Source organism: Tachypleus tridentatus, chromosome 13 (genome assembly GCF_004210375.1).
Source record: "Tachypleus tridentatus isolate NWPU-2018 chromosome 13, ASM421037v1, whole genome shotgun sequence".
Taxonomy (NCBI): Eukaryota; Metazoa; Arthropoda; class Merostomata; order Xiphosura; family Limulidae; genus Tachypleus; species Tachypleus tridentatus.
The window spans coordinates 18,917,334-18,943,131 of NC_134837.1; the positions used below are offsets into that span (position 1 = coordinate 18,917,334).

Sequence of the window (25,798 nt, forward strand, 5' to 3'; positions counted from 1 at the left end):
TCTTTAGCTTGCTTTTGAATTTCGCACAAAGCTACTCGAGGGCTATCTGCGCTAATCGTCCCTAATTTAACAGTGTAAGACTAGAGGGAAGGCAGCTAGTCATCACCACCTACCGCCAACTGTGCTACTTTTTTTACCAACGAATAATGGGATTGACCGTAACTTTATAACGTCCTCACGGCTAAAATGGCAAGCATGTTTTGAGTGATAGGGATTCGAACCCGCAAATATCAGACTACGAGTCGAGCGCCCTAACCACTTGGCCATCTCCTCTAACCTAAATACTTTTTTAAATTATCTTATATAACTTTTTTTAAAATTTAAATATCACGTTTAGACATGTATCATTATAACGTATTTTTAAAATTGGAATATCATAATTATGTATGCTTTTACAAAACTTTCTAAAGCTGAAATATCATGTTTAAACATTTTTGTATGTATAGCAAATTATAAAAACTAAAATACCATGTTTTAGTACGTTTTATACAAAAGGAATTAAAGGTAAAATATTACGTTTCTTATGTAACTAATTTATTCCTCTTACATTTCCAATGTTGTTTTATGTTTCATTAAAGTAGAATAATACTTTTCAATGTTTTATTTTCCGACGTTCACTACCTATGTACAGACGTTCGCGACTAGTGATTGGTGCATCAGGCTGTGGATTGAATGGTTCAAAGTTCAATGCGGGATGCCGTGAACACGTTCCGCATTTTCACTTGTTATTCGGTTCAAAGGACAAGATAACTAAAACCTCTTGAGATACTAAGTTCTGTTGGCTAACTTCTTTCTAGTGAATAGTTCAAAACAAAAGACAACTAAACCTGAGCACTAGGTGTGCCTGACCTAAACATTTAGTCTACTTCCGCAAAAGGTTTAGGGCTGAACATTTCAATTTCTACTTATAATACACGCACACATGTATACATATTCACCAAAAAAATACAAACGGTTCCTAAAAGCATGCCCCCCAGCGAGTACAGCGGTATGTCTATGAATTTACAACGCTCAAATCAGGGGTTCGATTCCTCTTGGTGGGCTCAGCAGATAGCCCGATGTGGCTTTGCTATAAGAAAATACACACACACACACACACACACCTAAAAGTATATTTTTAAAATAAACTTCTAGGAAAACATGTGAAAGACATCCAAGAATTTCTATATTTACAGTAATACAAATAATTACGAACACAGTGAGTATAATCTTTAAAAAATGCAAATATTATTGGATATCCCCATTTAGTTGTATATGGACATGAACTGCACAGAGTACAGTTAACTGTTAATAATTGGTTGTTAATGCAGCCACTGGCCTCAGAACAGAAATTGTTTTGGAATTTCGGAATTTCTCACAAAGCTACTCGAGGGCTATCTGTGCTAGCCGTCCCTAATTTAGCAGTGTAAGACTAGAGGGAAGACAGCTAGTCATCACCACCCACCGCCAACTCTTGGGCTACTCTTTTACCAATGAATAATAGGATTGACCATCACATTACAACACACCCACAGCTGAAATGGCGAGCATGTTTGGTGCGACCGGGGTTCGAACCCGTGACCCTCGGATTACGAGTCGCACGTCTTACGCGATTGGCCATGCCAGGCCCAGAACAGAAATAACGCATGATAAAGGCTTGGGAATCAATGTCTAGATCGGTGAGGGTTACAACACAGATTGTTGGTGTTTCAGTCGAGATAGAAAATAATACTTCTTCAGAAGTGATATTAAGTAACTCATGGCATATTAAAACGTAATACTTGAAAATCCAGCAGAGTTGTTGTTAATGATGTAGTTGTAAGAAAATCCAGCAGAGATGTTGTTAATGATGTAGTTGTAAGTATATAAATGTGGACGTTACCCCCATTAGCGTGATGTAGCCTCGATGGATGTGTAGCTGTTTAGAAACCACCACATGAAAGATACATTGAAATCAAAGTGTGGTTCATTTCATAGTTTGAAGTTTGGTGTATATTAACAAATTCAAACTGTTTGGCAACAGTGAACAATAGTTTATTTAATGGTAAAGAGGAGAACAGTATCACAGTCAACATACAAAACCTTCAATAAAACATGCTGGAACCCGATATAAGTTAGACTACACCAAATTGATGGCACCCTGAGAGCTGGTAGGTACAATTAAATTCTTATTAATCGTGGTATTCCCTTAGAAACAAGATATCTTAGTAAGATCACGCAGGCAGCAAATGTAATGAAACAATTCTTAAATGTAAAAAGAGTTTGATGGAACATTTACAAACAATGCCTTGTCCTATAAAGGCCACGATAGTAATATTATTAAAGATATATGGACTTATATGGAAAGAGGTAAGGTCAAACGGTTTTTCTTTTGAACGAAACCGGGTCACATTTTGTTTCTCTAAACCAATAACGACGCGAGTCTTATCGATCGTTTTAGAATCCAAACATAATAATAAAATCGTTCGTTGTAATAAACAAAATAATAATTTGATCTAAGTCAGTAAGTGTTTCTTCCCAATTTCTAAGAATACAAAAAAGTGATAGAAAATGAAATTAATATTATTTTCGAACTCTGTGTAACTAAATTATGGAAAAATCCCTTATTAAACCGAAACAACTTTTAATTGCGTAGATTTCTGTAACCAGTTGTCATAAATAGCTTCAGAATTTCTAGGAAAGATATATTACAAAGAAATTGTTTTAAACCCCCGAAAGAAAAAATAAAATTATATTTATCTCACTGGATGAAAATAACCAGATAGAAAGACACGTATTGATTACCTGTTTTATACCTTTCTCTCCATCAAGAAAGGGCCTGGCATGGCCAGGTGGGTTAAAGCGTTCGACTCGTCATCTGAGGGTCGCGGGTTCAAATCCCTGTCGCACCAGAGAGGCTCGCCCTTTCAGCCGTGTGGGCGTTATAATGTGACGTTCAATCCCACAATTCGTTGGTAAAAGAATAGCCCAAGAGTTGGCGGTGGGTAGTGATGACTAGCTGCCTTCCCTCTAGTCTTACACTGCTAAATTAGGGACGACTAGCGCATTTATCCCTCGTGTGGCTTTGCGCGAAATTCAAAACAAACCATCAAGAAAGTTTTAAATTATTTATACCTATTCAGATCTGGCCTTTAACGAACGCATTATATGCATCATTACTAGAAGTTATTTTTGTGTCCCCAGTGACACAGCGGTAAGTCTGTATGCTCATAACCCTAAAAATCAGGTTTCTATACCCTTGGTGAGAAAAGTACAGATAAATCGTTGTGTAACTTTGCGCTTAACAAGACACAAACAAAATTCTCTTTGGTTCATTGCGTGAGTGCGGTTATAAAAGGTAAGCTCAAAATCATTTACAAAAAATATAACAAGCACTGTTTTCAAATACAAAATGTATAAAAATAAAAGAGCAGTGTAAGTGTTGCATTATATGTTACTGTTCAAAGACCATTTCTAGTAACACAGTTTCGTTGTATAATTGAAAGTTTTCTAGTTCCATAAAGTAAGAAAAACTAAAGAGATTAAAGTTAGTTTCTGTCTGAAGAAGAAAGTACAGAGCAAAGTGTCAAGTTCAAAAAGTGCCATCTGGTGTTATTGAACGATAACAGTTGTACCTTCAGGGAACCACAAAAGATAATGTGTCAAAAGGAATGTAGTCTTCGCTTTGATAAACAAAAATAAAACTAAGAAACGTGTTTTTTGATTGACGTTTAGGCATACTTCACTATAGGTTTAACTTTCTTGGTGTTATCTGTAAAATATTCCGTTTAATTTGTCTTTGAATTATTTTTATCTGAATTTCAAAAGGCGAAACATAGAACACCGATCATGTCAAGCTTATATTAAACGTTAAACAGAATTCCAAGACAAAATCAATATTCTAATTTTCACAATGTGGACCTTGTTCTGATTATCAAAACAAGATAGTCCTTCTTCTGATTACCAAAACAAGATAGTCCTTCTACTAATTACAAAACAAGATAGTCCTTGTTCTAATTCTAACAACAAGATGAAGTTCTTCTGGTTCCAAGGAAAATAGATCCTCTTTGTCACAACAAAATAAATCTCTAATTTGTTTGAAGTTAAGCAAAAAGATACAAAATGTGTTATCTGTGCTTTGCCCATCACGGGTATTGAAACTCAGTTTCGAGTGGGTGTAAGTCCACAGACATTCCACTGGAGATGGGGGGGATCTTCTTATTCACACAACAAGATAAACCTTTTTCTGATTCCCAGAACAAGATAAACCTTCTTCTGATTCCCAGAACAAGATAAACCTTCTTCTGATTGCCAGAACAAGATAAACCTTCTTCTGATTGCCAGAACAAGATAAACCTTCTTTCAAATCTCACTACAAAATGATTTTTTTTCAGATTCTCAGAAAAAGACAGACTTGCTCCTATTCGTTTGTTTTTAAATTTTGAGCAAAGCTACACGAGGGCTATATATGCTAGACGTCCCTAATTTACCGTGCAAGACTACAGAAAAGGCAGTTTGTCATCACCACCCACCGTCAACTCTTGGGCTACTCTTTTACCACGAATAATGGGATTAATCATCACATTATAACACTCCCATGGCTGTAAGGGCATGTTTGGTGTGACGGGAATTCGAACTCGCGACCATCAGATTACGAGTCGATGACCTTAACCATCTGGCCATGCCGGACCGACTTGCGACCCTCAAATTACAAGTCGATGACCTTAACCATCTGGTCATGCCGGACCGACTTGCGACCCTCAAATTACGAGTCGATGACCTTAACCATTGGCCATGCCGGGCCGACTTGCGACCCTCAGATTACGAGTCGATGACCTTAACCATTTGGCTATGCCGGGCCGAATTGCGACCCTCAGATTACGAGTCGATGACCTTAACCATCTGGCCATGCCGGGCCGACTTGCGACCCTCAAGTTACGAGTCGATGACCTTAACCATTTGGCCATGCCGGGCCGACTTGCGACCCTCAGATTACGAGTCGATGACCTTAACCTTTTGGCCATGTCCGGGCCGACTTGCTTCCAATTCATACTAAAATAATGTTGTTTTTCTTTAAAATAAACGTTTGTTTGTCACGACAAAATTTCTGATTCTTACAAGAAGATAAACCTAATTACTCGTACTTTACTTATCAACATCAAACTAACAGTTGCTTTTTTCTCAAAGTTTAATATTATGAACAAACATATGGATCACAAATAAAATTATATAACTGTACTGCTTTTTCTGGAGAGGGGTAGTTGACCTGTACTGGTTTTTCTGGAGAGGGGTAGTTGACCTTACTGGTTTTTCTGGCGAGGGGTAGTTGACCTTACTGGTCGAAACTTTCGAGTATTTTTTTTATTGATTGTTTCTCAGCCGTAAGTTCGTTTGTTTGTTTTTGAATTTTGCGCAAAGCTACACGAGGGCTATTTGTCCTAGCCGTCCCTAATTTAGCAGTGTAAGACTAGAGGGAAAGCAGCTACCGTGTTTCTCCGATAATAAGACCTGCCCATAAAATAAGACCTAGTGTGATTTTTGGGGATAGTTTTAATATAAGCCCTACCCTTAAAATAAGCCCTAGTTAAGAGTGGCAGGAAGAGGAAAGAAATAAAAAAAATAATTTATTAATTAGTTTAATAGGTAGTTAATTAGTTTGTTTAAGTATTAATCAGTTAGTTTAATAGTTTAATAATAGTTTATTTTAAATGGTTAGTTTAATAGTTTTACTTTGTAACTTCATTTTTTTAATATATCAAAATAAGACATCCCCCGAAAATAAGCCCTAGTGTCATATTTTGGAGTGAAAATTAATATAAGCCCTGTCTTATTTTCGGAGAAACACGGTAGTTATCACCACCCACCGCCAGCTCTCGGGCTACTCTTTTACCAACGAATAGTGGAATTGACGGTCAGATTACAACAGTCCCACGGCTGAGAAGGCGAGCATGTTTGGTGCGACAGGGATTCAAACCTGTGACCCTCAGATTACGGGTCGAACGCCTTAACCCACTTGGCCATGCCGGGGCAGGCTGAGCCGTATACCAAGTTTGTAACAGTAAACACTATTACGTAGCTTTGCACTAAAACAAAGTATAATTGTTCTGTTAGTTTTACAACATTTTAACCATTGAATTGTCAGTTTCAGTGAGCTTTAGTTAGTTGTTAAATATATATCAAGTTTTAGGTAGTACAGACATTTGTTTTTGATATTTTTTACTTGGATGTAGAATAATTAATAGTTGCACAATAGACTATTTGTGTTATGCCCATTGTAAAGATCGAATCCCGAATATTAGCGTTAAAAGCCTTTAATTACCGCTGGACCACCAAAGATTGTTCAAAAAGTAAAATCCCTTTTTATCTCTGAACAGTAATGTCGGTTCCTCATTATCTGACGTGGGTAAGTAAGGTTAGCGATAGAAAAACTTACATAAATATTATTTCAACAATATATAGACAAATAGTACACAAAAACTTGTTGGTAAAAGAGTAGCCCAAGAGTTGGCGGTGGTGGTAATGACTAGCTGCCTTCCTTCTAGTCTTACACTGCTAAATTAGGAACGACTAGCATAGATAGCCCTCGAGTAGCTTTGTGCGAAATTCAAAATAATAAAGTCTCCCTTATCTGTACGGGCTCAACGACGGTAAGGTTGAGGGCTTATAACTTCCGATCGCTATTGTGGGCAAAGCACAGATAACCCATATTTCGCAGCCTTGCTCTTAAACAAAACACAGTGTAATTGTTAAGTAGTAATAACGATTTGTTTTTAAAGGTTGCATGTGCTAATTGAAGTAAAAAATAACTTTTGAAATAAAATTTAGGTTAAGTCAAAAGATTAAAACTGTAGTAACAAAGACTTAAGTACGTATTTATAAAATGTTATCAACAAAAAGCAGAGCCTAACGCGACCTAGTGGTCATTGTGCTGAACTGTGAAGCACAGGTTTTGTGGTTAGCCTCCTTTTAACGGTTTTAAAAAATGACGCTCCATAAAGGTCGTGAGTGCGTTATAAGAGTGACGAACGACCAAATTCCACTATAATGTGTGATAAGAGCTGGGTAGCATTGCGGACTGTCTTCCCTCCAGTCTATCACTTAAAGATTAAGAACGGCTATCACACACAGTCCTCGAGTAGCTGCACTGGAAATGAAAAACACAAAAATAACAAATTAGACATAGATTCAAAATTGGGTTTGCAAATTTCTCCAACTGTGAATTTAATAGGACAGGCTGAAGAAACCAGTTGCTTGTCGCAAATCAAAAGAAATGTAGGCCAGGTGTACGCGTTTAACAATTGGATCAATTATTACATGTTTACTAAACTGATCGGTTGTTACAAGTTTATGATCAGTTTAGCCACACATAATTGCTGTCCCTTCTTGCTTTATATAGAAAAAAATCCTATGACGACAGGCTATAAAACTGATACAGTTAAACAGTTTAACAAACAGAGGTCGTTCATCTTACGGTAGAAGGATACAGACAGACAGAAAAATTGATAATTAAATGTTTTTCGTCACCACTTAACAAATTAATTAAAATGGTTTGGTAAAAATTTAGTGTACATAATCTGAGGATCGCGGGTTCGGATCCCCGTCACGCTAAACTTGCTCGCCCTTTCAGCAGTGGGGCGTTATAATGTGACGGTTAATCTCACTATTCGTTGGTAAAAAAGTAGACCAAGAGTTGGCGGTGGGTGGCGATGCCTTCCCTCTAGTCTTACACTGCTAAATTAGGGACGGTTAGCGTAGATAGCCTTCGTGTAGCTTTCCGCGAAATTCAAATCAAAACAAATAAACAAAGATTTTGTTTTTGTTTGTTTGTTTTCTGAATTTCGCACAAAGCTACACGAGGGTTATCTGTGCTAGTCGTCCCTAATTTAGCAGTGTAAGACTAGAGGGAAGGCATCGCCACCCACCGCCAACTCTTGGGCTACTCTTTTACCAACGAATAATGGGATTGACCGTCACATTATAACGCCCCCACGGCTGAAAGGGCGAGCATGTTTGGCGCGATGTGAAATCCCGTGACACTCAGATTACGACTCGCACGCCTTAACACACTTGGCCATGCCGGGCCTAAACAAAGATAAACTGAGCATAATAAGTTACATTGAAGTATTCATTTATTTTTCATTTAAGAAAACTAACAGATCAGAAGAGAAGGTTCTTCCACCATACCTCTTCTCCATGGGTATAGCTTGATTCGCCGCGGTACCCTCCACCCCGGATGTTAGCAGTAAGTTTCCAAACTAACAATGCTAAAACCCGGGACTTGATTCGCCGCGGTACCCTCCACCCCGGGGGTCAGCAGTAAGTTTCCAAACCAACAATGCTAAAACCCGGGACTTGATTCGCCGCGGTACCCTCCACCCCGGGGGTCAGCAGTAAGTTTCCAAACCAACAATGCTAAAACCCGGGACTTGATTCGCCGTGGTACCCTCCACCCCGGGGGTCAGCAGTAAGTTTACAAACAAACTATGCTAAAATCCGAGACTTGATTCGTCGCGGTGGCAAGAACTTAAATAGCCCATTGTAAAATAGCCACATTGTGTGATGTTTTGCGCTAAAAACCCAGACGTAAATGTACAAACAAGCACACAACACAGACATTGGTGATGTTCAAACAAATAGGAGATGTACACAACCACAGACACATAGGAGATGTACAAACAAGCACACACAACCCAGACATAGGAGATGTACAAACAAACAAACACAACCCAGACATACAAACAAGCACACACAACCCACATAGGAGATGTACAAACAAACACACACAACCCAAACATAGGAGATGTACAAACAAACACACACAACCCAAACATAGGAGATGTACAAACAAACACACACAACCCAAACATAGGAGATGTACAAACAAGCACACACAACCCAAACATAGGAGATGTACAAACAAGCACACACAACCCAAACATAGGAGATGTACAAACAAACACACACAACCCAGACATAGGAGATGTACAAACAAACACACACAACCCAAACATAGGAGATGTACAAACAAACACACACAACCCAAACATAGGAGATGTACAAACAAACACACACAAAACAAGCACACACAACCCAAACATAGGACAAACAAACACACACAACCCAGACATAGGAGATATGTACAAACAAACACACACAACACAGACATAGGAGATATACAAACAAACACACACAACCCAGACATAGAAGATGTACAAACAAACACACACAACCCAGACGTACGAGATGTACGATAAAACTTATCAAAGGTTCAAACTTTCGTCGTTTACTTTCCGATATGTTTGTTTATACGATCGAGAAATAGAGACTTGTGAGTGTGTCTTTACATTAAAGCAAAAATTAGAACCATATCCTCTCTCTTACTTTGAAAAATAAAATAACTTACCTGTTTTCTCGACAGGGAATCGGACAGTTAACACCAATTTCTGTATTTTTGACACTATATATTGAAAAATAGGAATTAATTACATTATAACACCTATTTGGATATGTATCTATATATGTATACGCGCTTTATAAACGAGTGTGTGGAACACATATTTGTTCCTGGGTATCCGAAAGGAATATGTTGGCAAATGTTATTATACCTCATCATATGGAGTACACATATGCAGTACCTATGTTTCTTCACGTCTGTCACTCTAACAACTTGTCTATTTCTTCTTTGTCATTCTGACCTGTATCAGTCATATATGTATATGTATGTATGTATTGTGTCGATTCGATTTTATCTCATTAATTTATCTATTGACCTATGTATTTCATCTCTCTCGCTATTGGATTGTCATCTAAACGTTCATCTGTCTTAAAAAGGATCGCAGATACTGGCTGAACCACCCAGGTAAATTCTATGGCACTATATACTACATTTCTTTATAAATTATGTACTTCATATTACATCACCCTTTAACAATTTTCATGTTAACTTGAAGATAAACCAAGTTTGCTTTACCCCAAAGTTGGATTTCACAAGAGGGGTTCGTGAGACCTCTACTACTAATCCTCAACTTTCAGAACTATGGAATCTGCCCTCCGAAAATGTTCCCTACTGCCCTGCAGTGTTACCGTTAATAAACCTGGCCGAATCTCCACATCACCCCTCCTCTCACACTGTAATGGACTCCAACCTAAAATACGACCGCGTGACATTGCCCCCTGGTGGTTGGTAACCTTTTATCACAACATTAGAGAATAACACAAGCACAATTCCTGTATCCCTGAAAACTAACATATAACATGTTATCTGTCAAAAGTTCAAGGGTGTTTTCGCTAGCGATAACACGAAACCGTTGCAAAAACATAAATTATCTCGAACGTTAAAACAACTGTTTTGGAGCAAATCATTCTTACTTGAACATTACTTTGAAACTAAATGATCAGTTTTGGTGAAGTGACTTAATAGCGGTATTAAACGATTATGACATTCAGAATAGTAGTCAGAAATTCGTACATTTTTTTTTTTACATATTTATTCCTAATAATTGATTCAACATGGAACAATCAGCCAGTTGTTGATGAAGATAACCCAGTTATTCAGTTACAACACATACTGATTAAACGTAACCTGTCATGATTTAAAGTTTAAAACTGATACACATCTAAATCCAAGATCATTGGTGAACTTTCGGGTTGCATTCTTTTGCGGTAGCAATGAAATCTTCCTTTCTTTATTATAAATTACAGGAAACCATGGAAGTGTTCTAGACTTACATACTGGTTGTAAATATATATTCTTAACAAAAACTTATTTTCTTATCGTTAAATATATAACAAATACTGACTGTGTTTTGGATTTTTTTTAAAAGGATTATATTTTCTTCCCTGGCAGAAGCAATATTAGCCAAGTAAAGAACCAATCAGAAAGTTTTCTATCAATAAAAGACCAACTTGAGATTTACAATAAACCACAACAGTGAAGTTAATTCGGTTTACAGTAAAACAAAATACTGAGACAACCTTGTGTTTACTAGTAAACCATAATACCAATACCATCTTGAGTTTAACAGTTAACCAAAATAGTGAGATGGCTGTGGGTTTACTCTAAACCCTAATACGAGACCAATCTGTGTTTAATAATATACCGCAATACTGAGACCAACTTGGGTTTAACAATAAACCGCTATAATGAGGTTAATGCGAGTTTACAGTAACCAGAGTACTAAATCTATTTATCTTGGACAATAAAACCACTGTAGTAAGAATATTGTGGGTTTACTTTAAAGCAGAATACTAAATCTATTTATCTTGGACAATAAAACCACTGTAGTAAGATTATTGTGGATTTACTTTAAAGCAGAATACTAAATCTATTTATCTTGGACAATAAAACCACCAAAATGAGATAAGTTTTGGTTTAACAATAACCCACAATATTGAAATCAGTTCGTATTTACAGCAAACGCTAATATCGAGACCATCTTGTATCTACCAGTAAATCACAACAGTGAAAACAGTGTGGGTTTACAGTAAACCTTAATACCGAGACCATCTTATGTTTAACAATAAACTATAATACCAAGATCGTCTTGGGTTTAACAGTAAACCAAAATAGTCAGATCGATGTGGGTTTATAGTAAACCCTAATATCGAGGGCCCGGAATGGCCAGGTGGGTTAAGGCGTTCGACTCGTAATCTGAGGGTCACGGGTCCGAATTCCGGTCGCACCAAACATGCTCGCCCTTTCAGCAGTGGGAGCGTTATAATGCGACGGTCATTCCCACTATTCGTTGATAAAAGAGTAGCCCAAGAGTTTGCGGTGGGTAGTGATGACTAGCTGCCTTCCCTCCAGTCTTACGCTGCTAAATTAGGAACGGCTAGCGAAGATAGCCCTCGTGTAGCTTTGCGCGAAATTCAAAAACAAACAAACACACCAATACCGAAACCAGATTGCACAAAATTATATCACAGGTTATCTGTGATCTGCCCACCACGGGTATCGAAACCCAGCTTTTAGCGATATAAGTCCGCAGACATGCCGCTGTGCTAGTGAGGGCGCTAGAATACTGATATTAACATGATAGCAATTTAACAGCATGTCACTTGTCATTACAAACTACCTTTAAAACCTTTTTTGTGTAAACTTTGAACTGGGGTAGAATAAAAAACCCGTATTTTATTTTAACGCTCCTGTAAAATAACATAATTTAAACTTTACCCGTAAATACAGTGTATTTTAATTCATACTGGCACTACATCTAGAATATCTAGGGATAAAATCGTCATTTCCTGACTTTCTTCCTTGGCGTGTTGACAGTAATTTACCAAAATAAAGACAATACAATTAATAACAATCACTTAGTTAGAACTGCAAGTTTATGATTGAAATCGACCAATCTCACAATACATTTAGCTTGATTTTTTGTTTCCTTTCCACATTCTTCGCGTCCGTAAGCACCAGTAACAAAACGTCCTTCAATAATCTATATGTTTTGTTTTCTTATTATTATTTAATCTAAAATCTTACGAAATAGTGAATATATTTTAAATAAACTCTATTTTATGACTGCAGCTACTTCCAGTTTGTTTCAACATAAAAAAAACCCTACCTTTTAATAATTCAAATAATAAGGATTACAGTTGAATAACACAAAATACACGGTTCCGACTGAAGACAACTAAGCACTACAAATCTCTCCTTAGTCAAATTCAACACACTTGTTGAGCAATTGTTCGCCAGATGGAAGTGCCAGGTGCTGCCCCCTCTTGGCAAGTGTCAGTAAGAAGACCGGTTCAGTACTAGGTGAATGATGTTACGATATGCCCTAAAGGAGAAGCTAAACAAGTTTACAATTCCCTAAAGAGCCTGTATTGGCAATATGAACTTTATCAGAGTACATGCCCCAAATCAACCTCTTTATGAACTTTATCAGAGTACGTGCCCCAAACCAGTATCTTCTTTTCAGTAGCCGAAACACGACGTAAGCGAACCAATGAGAAATTAATTAATAAACATTTCCATCAAACTTCAATCTCCCGAAATCACACAACATTGGAAGGTTGGTTTCTTGAACTGAAAAGTGACACAGCAACCTTAAGCAAGGCATTTCACTTGGCAGGTTAACTTCAGGTATTCACACGAGAGTCGGAATATGCTTATTCCTTTTATTTCGCGAAGTAACGTGATTCAACTTGTATGACCGCGTTTAACCTCGTTTAACATGCGCTATCTGTCATACAATAGCATTCATTACATGTAATGGCCAGTTTTTGTCTTGAAGTAATTCCAAAGGACTACAACCTACGGGGCTAAAAACCAGCTGGAAATTCGAGAAAAATAATTGTTTTTTTTTTTATGTATTTATATATATACACACACACACACACATAGGTGTGTCTGTGTATGTGTTATATACGTTATAATAAAGTAATAACCTTTAGTTTTATGTCTAATGTAAACAACTATATCTATATAAATTACGTTTCATTTACGATGTCCAAATACAGATAAGTTATTGGAAGATAATAAAATGTTAATATTTCAAACTATTAAGGGTTTATATAATTGGGCCCCGGCATGACCAGGTGGTTAAGGCACTCTAGTTCAAATGAAATGACATTTTGCTGCTCTATCGCTAGTTCACTATACTATGACGTTTTCGAAACTGAAGCTTCTTGCTTACTCCCCCTGGATTAGGCCCGGCATGGCCAGGTAATTAAGGCACTCGATTCGTAATCCGAGGGTGGTGGGTTCGAATCCCCGTCACACCAAACATACTCGCCCTTTCAGCTATGGGGAAGTTATAATGTGACGCTCAATTCCACTATTCGTTGGTAAAAGAGTAGCCCAAGAGTTGGTTATGGATGGTGATGAATATCTGCCTTCCCTCTAGTCCTACAATGCTAAATTAGGGACGGCTAGCGTAGATAGCCCTCGAGTAACTTCGAACTAAATTTAAAACAAAACAAAAGTAATTTTATTTGGAGTCTACCTGCCATTGTATATAACAGTGGTTTGATTTATAACTAATACAAAACGCACACATTACAAAACATTATTTTAACTTCTTAGCAAGAAAACTCTAGTGACAAAGTTTGTTTATTATTAAATTTGCCTACCATATAATCATAAAGTACATCTTGTATTTGGATTTAATCCTTTTTATGAAAATGGAATTTACTTTTATTTCACTAGATAACTAAGAAACCTGTTGTGAATTTTGAACAAATGTTTAGTTTGTTTGTTTTAAGCATAAAGATACAAAATAAGTAGTCTGTGCTATTCTCACCACGGATATCGAAACCCGATTTTTAACATTATAAACTCTTCTGCCGAGTCTTCAGGAGTATCAGTAATGATAGTAATTGCCAATATTTTAAAGTGTCACTTGAAACTGATGCGAAATATAAACCACTTGGATCAGATGTTATGAAAAAAAGTGCCCTACACTCATAAAGAATACTATAAATATCATATCCAGAATGAATAAGTGCTTCATTTAAAAAGTGGCCGAAAAACTAAGTTACTAAAGGCTAGTTTTAAACAATAAACACTATTATCTTAAATCATTTAAAAAATAATTTTATTTGTTGTTTTAGTACAAAGTTGTTTGTTTTGTTATTTTATTTCGCGCAAAGCTACATGAAGGTTATCTTTGCAATCCGTTCCTAATTTAGCAGATTAAGACCAGAGAGAAGACAACTAGTTATCACTACCCACCCCCAAATCTTGGGATCTTCTTTTACCAGCAACTAGTGAGATTGACTGTAACATCATAATGACCCCACGGGTGAAAGAGCGAGCATGCAGGTGTGACGGAGATCCGAACCTGCGAATCGTAGATTGAGAGTCGAGCTTCTTAAACACCTGGCCATGCGGGTGCGGGTGTAAAGTTACAAAATAAGTTATCTCAATGAACTGTGGTCATTGTGTGGCATCGAAATCCGAATTTTAGGGAGTAAGCTCTCAAATTTACTGCTGAGGTGTTGAAAGACTGTAGTTCCTTATAGATGCTTCTCGTTGAAATAAATATTAATTAATTTTAATAATTTTTATTGCGTTAGTTATGTCTTTAGCAGATGCACGTGGCATACGCATTTTTATTTTTTATGTGTCTCCTTAACGTGTCCCTGTTTGATTGTTGTCACGATTTGTAAAATTTAACACGTGGTCTTCCAGCGGCTTAGTGGTAAGTTTGCGGTTTTGTAACGCTATAATCCGATGTTTGTTTGTCCATGGTGAATAGCCCAGATAGCTTATTATGTAGTTTCGCACTAAAACAACCAAACAAAATTTACAACGTGAATAAAACTGCATTTCATTTGTATGGAATATTCTAAAAGAATGGTGGAATTTGACTGTCACTCTTATAATGCAAATACGCTCCCAAAGTTTAGAGCTTGTTATGATGGTAATGGGGCGCAAATCGTTGACTGTCATATTTAAGGATTCATTAACAAATAGGGCTCACCTGACCAAAACTGGATGGAGACAGGACACGGAATGTCACATTTTTCTCAGAACTTTGGAAGGAATGACGCACGAGGTCAGATTAATGTTTGAAATTGTGTGTAGAGATACTGTATGTGTCGTTCTCTCTCTCTGATAACAATGTGAAGTACACTTCAACTAAGGTCGATGAATATAAAACAAAAACAGCAAGAGTTCAATAAAGTTTGAGCACAGAATATCTCACAGAAAAATGTTCTGTTACCAGTTTTGTTTGTTTGTTTGGAAATTTCGCACAAAGCTACTCGAGGGCTATCTGTGCTAGCCGTCCCTAATTTAGCAGTGTAAGACTAGAGGGAAGGCAGCTAGTCATCACCACCCACCGCCAACTCTTGGGCTACTCTTTTACCAACGAATAGTGGGATTGACCGTCACATTATACACCCCCACGGCTAGGAGGGCGAGCATGTTTAGCGCGATGCGGGCGCAAACCCGCGACCCTCGGATTACGAGTCGCACGCCTTACGCGCTAGGCCATGCCGGGCCGCTCTGTTACCAGTAATTATGATATTAATTACATATCATTTAATTTGTTATCCAATTCAGAAGTGCCTAATTACACATCGCGTTGTTACCTTTGTATTCAAATTTCTCTAATCATACATTAAGTTATCCTGGTACTCAAAACTTCTCTAATCATACATTAAGTTATCCTTGTATTCAAAACTTCTCTAATCATACATTAAGTTATCCTTGTATTCAAAACTTCTCTAATCATACATTAAGTTTTCTTCGTATTAGAAACTACTACAAGTTTTTATTTTTTCACTCAAAGTTACTTGTAATCACACAGGTTTTATTCTCGTATTTAAACCTGCTCGAGCAACACGGTTTTATTCTCGTATTTAAACCTACTCGAGCAACACGGTTTTATTCTCGTATTTAAACCTACTCGAGCAACACGGTTTTATTCTCGTATTTAAACCTGCTCGAGCAACACGGTTTTATTCTCGTATTTAAACCTGCTCGAGCAACACGGTTTTATTCTCGTATTTAAACCTGCTCGAGCAACACGGTTTTATTCTCGTATTTAAACCTGCTCGAGCAACACGGTTTTATTCTCGTATTTAAACCTGCTCGAGCAACACGGTTTTATTCTCGTATTTAAACCTGCTCGAGCAACACGGTTTTATTCTCGTATTTAAACCTGCTCGAGCAACACGGTTTTATTCTCGTATTTAAACCTGCTCGAGCAACACGATTTTATTCTCGTATTTAAAACTGCTCGAGCAACACGGTTTTATTCTCGTATTTAAAACTGCTCGAGCAACACGGTTTTATTCTCGTATTTAAAACTGCTCGAGCAACACGGTTTTACTCTCGTATTTTAACTTATTCAAACAACACTGTTTTATTCTTGTATTTAAACCTCCTCAAACAACATGGTTTTATTCTCGTAGTTAAACTTACTCAAACAACATGGTTTTATTCTCGTAGTTAAACCTGCTCAAACAACAGTAGTTGTTATCCTCACACTCAAACCTATTAGATCAACACAGATTATATTTTTCTACTCAAAACTACTCGTATCGCATATGATGTTGTTATTTTCGATTCAAAACCACATAACACATTAAGATCATTCGAGCAATATCTTTAAAGTTGCCTGCCACGAACAAGGATCGTGAGAAGTAGAACTCATTAGTACCAGAATAATACAAATAGAGACATACCTTCGTTATCGCAAATATTAGTAATAGAAATCTTCATGCCACACTATGCGAGGGTATTCCAAGATAGAAAAGTCACATCTAGATTTAAACCACACACGTGTAAGTCAAATGCACCACCAGGGTTAGTAATCGCTTTCTTCTTGTTAGTACTTGGGAGACACACAGAATTACATGGGGTGAACTAAAGACTAACGTCCTCTGCTCACTTCTTCCATGAAAATAGTTCAACTGGCTGGCACTTTTCGAAAACTATCATAGCGCGAGAACGTTACGGGAGAAAAACCTTTTCGTGAAGTTGAAATGTCCCACAGTTCATTGCTACAACAAAGAAAACGTAACCTTCATTTTAAAGTTCATGTCTGTAAAATCTTGTAAACTTTCACGCGGGTTTATCACTTTAGCAACAACCAGAGGGCCAAGTATTTCGAACGCCATTATGTGTGCTAAAACAAATTGTAGCCAGCGAAAAATGGAAGAATGGAGACGTTTTATTTCGAAACTCTATGAAACGTCTCAGCTTGCTGACTGTTAACACATCACGTGGTAGAAATATTCGCGAAACACTTGTTTACAGATGAAGAACAATCCTTCATCAGATGAACAATCCTTCATCAGATGAACAATCCTTAATCAGATGAACAATCCTTCATCAGATGAACAATCCTTAATCAGATGAACAATCCTTAATCAGATGAACAATCCTTCATCAGATGAACAATCCTTAATCAGATGAACAATCCTTAATCAGATGAACAATCCTTCATCAGATGAACAATCCTTCATCAGATGAACAATCCTTAATCAGATTCGATGGCATTACTCCTTTTTTATATGGAACTTCACAGATGCTCGTTGTTAGCAAGAACTGAACGACAAGAAATCATAATTTTATCCCAAATTACACAGCAACCGCTATTTTAAACCGAACTTCCCGATTCATTGTAACATCTGCCCTTCTTGTTCTGTTATATAGTTAAATATTTACTAGAATATATCCTACGTAATTATGCAGTTTTTATAATCTCTCAGTTCGTCAGATATCTTATAACATTACACCTACTAAAAGACAGATCATTTTGAATCCATCAAAGTTGGTAATACAACCTCAAATTCTTGTAACATTACACTTAGTAAAGTCCACGCTGCGAGTCTGTTTGTGTTTGAAGTGAATCCACACAAGTTTATAATTAAATCTTTCTAGTGGTCATCTACATCTCGTGATATTACTTATAGTAAACTCCACGTCATTTTGAAACCAAAAGGTTGTAATATAATTTTAAAAATAATTCAACTACCTCTTTTAAAATTACACGTAGTAAAATGCACGTCACGAGGCTATAAAGCTACACTAAATAAAGTCCCTTCAATACAACAGTATAGCGGGTTCTTTGTAGAATCAGTCCCCCCATTGAGAAAGAGGCAAGTCCACGGAATTACAATGCAAGGGTTCGATTCCTCTCGGTTGGCACAGCAGGTAGCCCGACATGACTTTACTTTAAAACACACACAAATGATTTGTAGAATCAACTTGTAAAACATCCGAATACAGAAGTTAAAATTACTTCTAGACTCAGGCCTAGCATGTTCTGGTGAATAAGGCACTCGACTCGTATTATAAGGGTCGCGAGTTCGAACCCCGTCACACCAAACATGCTCGCCCTTTCAGCCGTGGGAGCGTTATAATGTACGGTCAATCCCACTATGCGTTGGTAAAAGAGAAGCCCAAGAGTTGGCGGTGATGACTAGCTGCCTTCTCTCTAGTCTTACACTGCTAAATTAGCGACGGCTAGCGCAGTGGGTGGTGATGACTAGCTGCCTTCCCTCTAGTCTTACACTGCTAAATTAGCGACGGCTAGCGCAGATAGCCCTCGAGTAGCTTTGCGCGAAATTCAAAAAACAACAACAAAAAACAAACCAATAAAGAAGAAAACGTTTCAGGTTTTTCATCATCATAAACTTCAATTGTTTCAATCTCTGAACGTGATTTAGATAGTGAAATTATAAGTGAATTAGAATCCATTGGTTCCCAATGGCTAAAGTGTCACACTTTAGATCAGTCTATTCATTCTTTTGATAGTAGAAATGCTGGACTCACAGATAAATCTAGGCCCATGAATATATTTAAACATGAATGTTTTAGTGCTACATCTGATCAAAATATAATGAGTGATACAGTGTGAGAAACAAACAAATGTTATGAATTTTCTAAATCCTTGAATTCAGAAGAAAGTGAAAGCTACACTCCCTCTACTTGATGAAGTAAGAAATGTGAAGATAGAACTGTTGATGAAATGTACACTTTTTCTTCTCTGGTGATGATTATGCCACATGCACAAAAAATATTGGCTGATTATTGGAAGAATGACCCCCTTCTCAGAACTCCAATTTTTTTCAAAATACATTACTCGAGATCAGTTAGTGATATTCTTAGAAATTTGCACTATGCAAATAATGAAGAACTGAATGCAAATGATTGATTATGGAAAGTTTGAGAATTGTTTACAATGATGAAGAATAAAGACAAGGAATCTTTTTCTCTGTTTCAAAAAGTAGTTATTGATGAATCTTTGATTCTCTTCTAGAGTCACAGTGTTTTCAAGCAACACATTCCAAGCATGCGCCATAGCCTTCGTGTAGCTTTGCGTGAAATTCAAAACAAATAAAACCTCTAGACTTTGAAAAATAAATATAAATTGATATCCATAGATGTGTGGCGGTTTTTAATGAGAGAAACCACACTTATATGACTCTCCATTAACCCTCTCGCAATTCTAAACCCTCTCACACATTACTTCACAAATAATCACAGAACAAAAGGAGTTATAGAAATAATAAAAGTGTTACTAGACAGAACAGTAGTGTTATTTCTGTCATAAGTTGTGAGATGTTTGCTAGATATTTGTACAAACACAAGATAAAAACAATGAGATATGAGGTCCTTCTATAAAACGACCAGAGTTCGTTTTGTTTATATTTATCTATCTATAACATTCATGTTGCTCAAATGTGATGACAATATAGGTGGTACATAGAAATGTATATTAAAGTAAACAATAATTTATCTGTTTAATTCAACGTGAATCCCGTGGCTCAGCGGTATGTCTTAAGGCTTGGAACATTAAAAAGCAAAAGTCAGTACCCCAGTGGGCACAACACAGATAGCCCACTGTGTAGGTTTTGTGATTAACTCCAAACAAACCATCGAATTCAATTTAACGTAGTAAAATCAATAACTATTGTTAATTATATGTTAGCTTTTATATACTATTACATTAACATCAGGAACTAAACAACACCCGTTAACAATAACAATAGTCTATTAAAATATAAAACTCTACGCCACGGAAACTAATTTACAAAACGCGCATGCATATAAATTACTTGTGTGTTTCTAATTACACACAAAAGTACACAGTGGTCTATCAGTGCTGTGCCCATGAAGGGCATCGAGTGTGTTTTGTGTGTTTTTTTATAGCAAAGCCACATCGGGCTATCTGCTCAGTCCACCGAGGGGAATCGAACCCATAATTTTAGCGTTGTAAATCCGTAGACTTACCGCTGTACCAGCGAGGGACCATGGGTATCGAAACTCAGTTTTTGACGTAGTAAATCTTCAGGTTTACCGTTGTGCCATTAAAAGGAATGCATAATATAAAAACTTAAAACCATAAGATTATATATTGATAACAAAACCATATAGTCGTTTATTTGTTTTGTTACAACTTTATTGTTTTGTTTTCAATATATAATCTTATGGTTTTAAGTTTTTATCTTATTTATTCCTCTTAGTGCCACAACGGTGGACTCAGCAGATAATCCAAAGTGGCTTTGCTCTAAAACATACACACTATAACAATATTAGTGTTTATATTTATAACTATAAATTTACTCACCGAACCTTAAATTAAATACCGCTAGATTTTATAACATTTAACTTAATACTGTTTTACAATTTTTCGCTGTAGGTTTGGTACTTTTCTCCGTCTCATAATACAACAACACGAGAAATTTTAAATCATTGTAAACAAGCCATTAAAGAATTTTTAAGTTACGCAGAAAATGTAATAACCACGATAATGTTTAACTATTATCCTTTCCGTGGATAAACAAAAGTTTATCGCATTAATCTTACAGTTTAACCCATTTCCTAGAGCCCAGGAATAGTAGTGGGTCAGAAGTCAGGAAGGGACTACTGGTCCAGCAAGTCCACCTGTTGGTAGTAATGACTTCCACAAAGCAACGCGGGATATCCCCCTGATGTACGATAAGCCAGAAAAGACGCAAAGCTTTAGCGTCGTGTAACGCGGTAACAATTACAGGGCAGCACATTACGAAACATGCTAGTGAGTGGGATTTTAATATAATGTCTCCTATTGTAGGAGCTGAACAATGCAGTATTTCGTGACTACCTTGTTTACGTGAAATACATATTTAAAACAGCCTCCTACCTGTCTAATTAAAAGCATTCTGTATTGCGTGGCACGTGCTACCTAAGAATGTTAACGCGTAAAATACGTTAACTTGGTTCACATCATTTCAAAATATGTTGTTAATCCTGTGGAATCAACATAAAAGACATGAATCATCATTAGGTGTTAAGAAAAAAAAATAAAGGATAAGGTTAAAGGTTTATCCGGGAGTTGTGAAGTTAGGTAATTTTATTAACTTTGATTTATCTTTATATGAGAATGTTTTCAGACGTTACAGAATACATTGTCCAGTCTTCACATGACATTATTCTTAGAAGCTGCTGAATAATTGCGTCCCGTATTGATTTTATATTTTTCTTAGAAGCTGCTGAATAATTGTGTTCCGTATTGATTTTACATGTTTCTTAGAAGCTGCTGAATAAGTGTGTCCCGTATTGATTTTACATGTTTCTTAGAAGCTGCTGAATAAGTGTGTCCCGTATTGATTTTTAAAGCAACGTTTGAATAGGTTTGTTCAGTCTTTCTGAAAATGTTTCGTCTTTGCTGACTAGGTATGTTCTGTCTTAACATTGCATCTTTCATTTTAAGTAATTCCCCGCTCGTACAGTGGTTCCTCTCGGTGGACTCAGCAGATAGCCCGATGTGGCTTTGCTGTAAGAAAACACACACTAATTTTAAGTAAGTCGGTCCTATTTAAAGACATTTTCTCAATATATTCAGTGTTTATATGATTTCTTTTACAGAAAGCTGCTGAGTTTAAATCTTATTTAGATTTTGTGAATCCCAACAAAACGATTCAACTCAGGTCCGTCATGACCTGGTTGTTAGGGCGCTCGATTCGAAATCTGAGGGTCGCGGGTTCGAATCCCCATCACATCAAACATTCTCGCTCTTTCAGCCGTGGGGGTGTTATATGCTACGGTCAATCCCACTATTCATTGGTAAAAGAGTATCCCCAGAGATGGCAGTACGTGGTGATGGCTAGCTGCCTTCCCTCTAGTCTTACACTGCTAAACTAGGGAGGGCTAGCGCAAATAACCCTCGTGTAGTTTTGGAAGAAATTCAAAAACATACAAACCGACTCCAACTCACACTGAGCCTAAACAGTTAAAACAGGGTATTATTTTAACTGTAATATCTCAACATTTTCTACAACATTAATTCGACAGATTGTAAACAATATTTCTAAATATAACCAGTTCCTGAGAAACTGCTTATCGAGTAGGACCCACTTAACTGGTTATTGTCTTTAAGTTTACGATGACTCTGTATTAAAAGTTGTGTACTCACCTGTTATAAAGTGCTTTTATTATTATTACAAACGAAACTGTTTGTGCTATTTTCTTCCATCATAAACTTATTAGTTAGTTCCGTTTGTGTGTGTTTTGTGTTTTTCTCATAGCAAAGCCACATCGGGCTATCTGCTGAGTCCGCCCAGGGGAATCGAAACCCTGATTTTAGTTTTGTAAATCCAAAGACTTGCCGGTATCCCAGCGGGAGACAGTTCTGTAAAATTCCAGATCGAGCCTATAATGTGGTATATAATATGATTTGTATATATGATAACAGAAGATAATTCCTCACCCTACCATTGAGGTATTCAATGATTTCAGATATTATATATATATAGAAAGACGTATGTACAAATGCACATAAAATTACAAACACGTGCCCAATAATTTCAAACAGTATGAACTAAAACACTAAATTAAGCTCAAGGAAGCCCTTTGACAGCTTTTACTTTTAGATAAATCCATAGGATTTAAAACACTCTCTCTTACCTTCCAAGGTCTTTTTTTCTTTTTATGTATCCATTCAACTCTCGAAACGCACTCGCAACTTTGGCCTAACTTTTTGTTATAAGGACCATGTAAATGCTGCCAATTTCGCTCACCTTAAAAAGTCTCTTTTATACGTAACAATTCGACTCTCGAAACATACTAGCCTGGCCCGTTATTTAATATAAAAACATACAAGCACTACCAGAAATACCGATACAGTCCTAACCTTTACAATGACTTTGACCAGTAAAGACTGAAAACTAAAACTTAACTTATATAACGGATTTACAACTTTGTAAGTAACAGTAACAAATATTATAACACCTAAGCTTTGAATAATTGGTTTAAATTTATAAATATATATATATATATTGTCAAACAACTGCAAAATGTCTTAGTCATGTGGTGACCAAAGCAACAACAAAACCATCACAGTTCGTAACAGCGAAAAGTGTAGAAGGTGGACAACGTTCAAACGACTGGGACAACATATATTACATCAGTTTGAAAAGACGGAAAAATGTAAACTTCCGGCTACTATGTAAACCATCACAACAGCCAAACAACTTACATGCCTCAGTTCAGTACCTGCACTTAGTGACGCCACAATTTCTTCAAAATTATTCCTTGTTTCGTAAATATATTGCTGTCAGTTATAGACTTAATGAAGGTGATTTGCATAAATGTACGTACAGTTACCTCGAACCAAATTTCACGACACACAGAACAAACACAATATAGTAATTTATTCTGCTGTGTACGCCACACGTGAGTAAAACAATCTTCACGTTCAGTGACCTCTGGCGGCTACTCACGATCTCCTCGCATGCTCATTCATAAAAATTAAAATAAAATCACAAACTTTTTTTTTTTCAAAGCCAAAATATGCAAATATTCAAGAACCAAATAGTGTATTAACACTATGTGCAGGGTTAAAAATCTATATGCATATAAAAATGCTTCTATAGATACGTGAAAACACGCTTACGTGCACGCGGAAATTAATATCGTAAAAAGCATCAGGTTAATTTCGCGAGTGAATATCAATTCTGAAATAATTTGCTTCGATGATTTATATAGAATTTTTAAAACGCCATAACTTAAGTATAAAGTTCTCGATAGTTCAAACCTTGTACAGATGATATAATTGGAAGAGGTAGCCATTTTACTATACAATAAGACAAAGAAGAAACTAGGCCGGAAATACTGGACTTGTGACTGATTTGTGTGTTAACAAGATGGACAGTAGAACACATAGATTTACTTCGTATTTAGAGAAACTCTAACTAGATGCTATAGATATGAACTATGACTAGACAGACATAGAGTGATAAATAGATTAAACTACTATTTAATAATCTGTACTTTCTTCTTTGGAAAAAAAAATCGAATAACTACTAATTTTCGCCAAAGATTCCGCTAAAAACTTTAACTCTGGAAATACTTGTGCAAGCACATAATTAATTATAGATAAAAATATTAATTCTAGGACACTTCTTTTGAGGGCACAGCCGTCTTGCTCCTCGATAGAAGGCGGAGGGGAACTCAATGTTCATTATTCAAACTTTACTTTCAACTGTTATAAATCAGTAAATCAAAAAGGTAGTCTGACATAACGTACCGGTGCCATGCAGAGGGCTACACAGAGTCTAGAAAGTGAATACATACACGGATTACTGGCCACAGAGGCCCGGCATGGCCAAGCGTGTTAAGGCGTGCGACTCGTAATCTGAGAATCGCGGGTTCGCATCCTGGTCACGCCAAACATGCTCGCCCTTTCAGCCGTGGGGACGTTATAATGTGACGGTCAATCCCACTATTCATTGGTAAAAGAGTAGCCCAAGAGTTGGCGGTGGGTGGTAATGACTACCTGCCTTCCCTCTAGTCTTACACTGCTAAATTAGGGACGACTAGTACAGATAGCCCTCGACTAGCTTTGTGCGAAATTCAAAAATAAACAAACAAACAAACAAAGTCTAGAATGTGAGTACATACACGGATTTCTGGCCAAAGAAACTGGTCAAATTTCTTCTCGATACAAATATATATTCGAGTAGATAGGATAATATACACAATCATTGTGCAAATTAATTGAAACAAATGGTCATTTTACAATATTTTCAGCATGGCGGCCGGTGTAGGGTCGCTGGACCCGCTGATTTCCTTTAATAGTCATTTGTTCACACAGACGGCATCATTAGCTGTGTTTTTTCAGTACGGTCGATCTATTGTTTGGGATATATGACGACATTTTGAGGAATATTACGTCATTCGAAATTGCGTTAGACTTTTTTTCAAAAATGAGGCTATTTGTGTTATTCTAATCAGTTGTCTTTCAACCGTCATGCACAATGGACGTGACTCCTAGAAAGCTTACAAAAATTGTGACACTGCAGAGCACACCGGCATGATTTACAGGGGAAACGTGGACGTTGTTAGTGTTAGCCTATCGATAGGTCAGCCGTGTGATCAAGGCCAAGGTGAGTACCGAAT

The 25,798-nt window shown here is 36.9% G+C and overlaps 1 protein-coding gene across 4 annotated transcripts in view; it reads right to left on the bottom strand.

Annotated features, from left to right (window-relative positions):
• The window catches only part of LOC143236754 (puratrophin-1-like), a 147,169-nt gene that overhangs the window by 111,337 nt on the left and 10,034 nt on the right, over positions 1 to 25,798 (bottom strand). The window contains exons 1-2 of one of the 4 annotated variants that reach the window (XM_076475245.1): positions 12,522 to 12,578; positions 9,362 to 9,415 (exon numbers count right to left, since the gene is read on the bottom strand). The exons of 1 other annotated variant lie outside the window; for it this stretch is intronic. The gene's annotated coding sequence lies outside the window, so the exon portion shown is untranslated. Of the gene's footprint in view, positions 1 to 9,361; positions 9,416 to 12,521; positions 12,620 to 23,876; positions 23,897 to 25,798 lie in introns of those variants that run through there. 2 more of the 4 variants (XM_076475248.1, XM_076475246.1) reach the window with 2 other exon arrangements.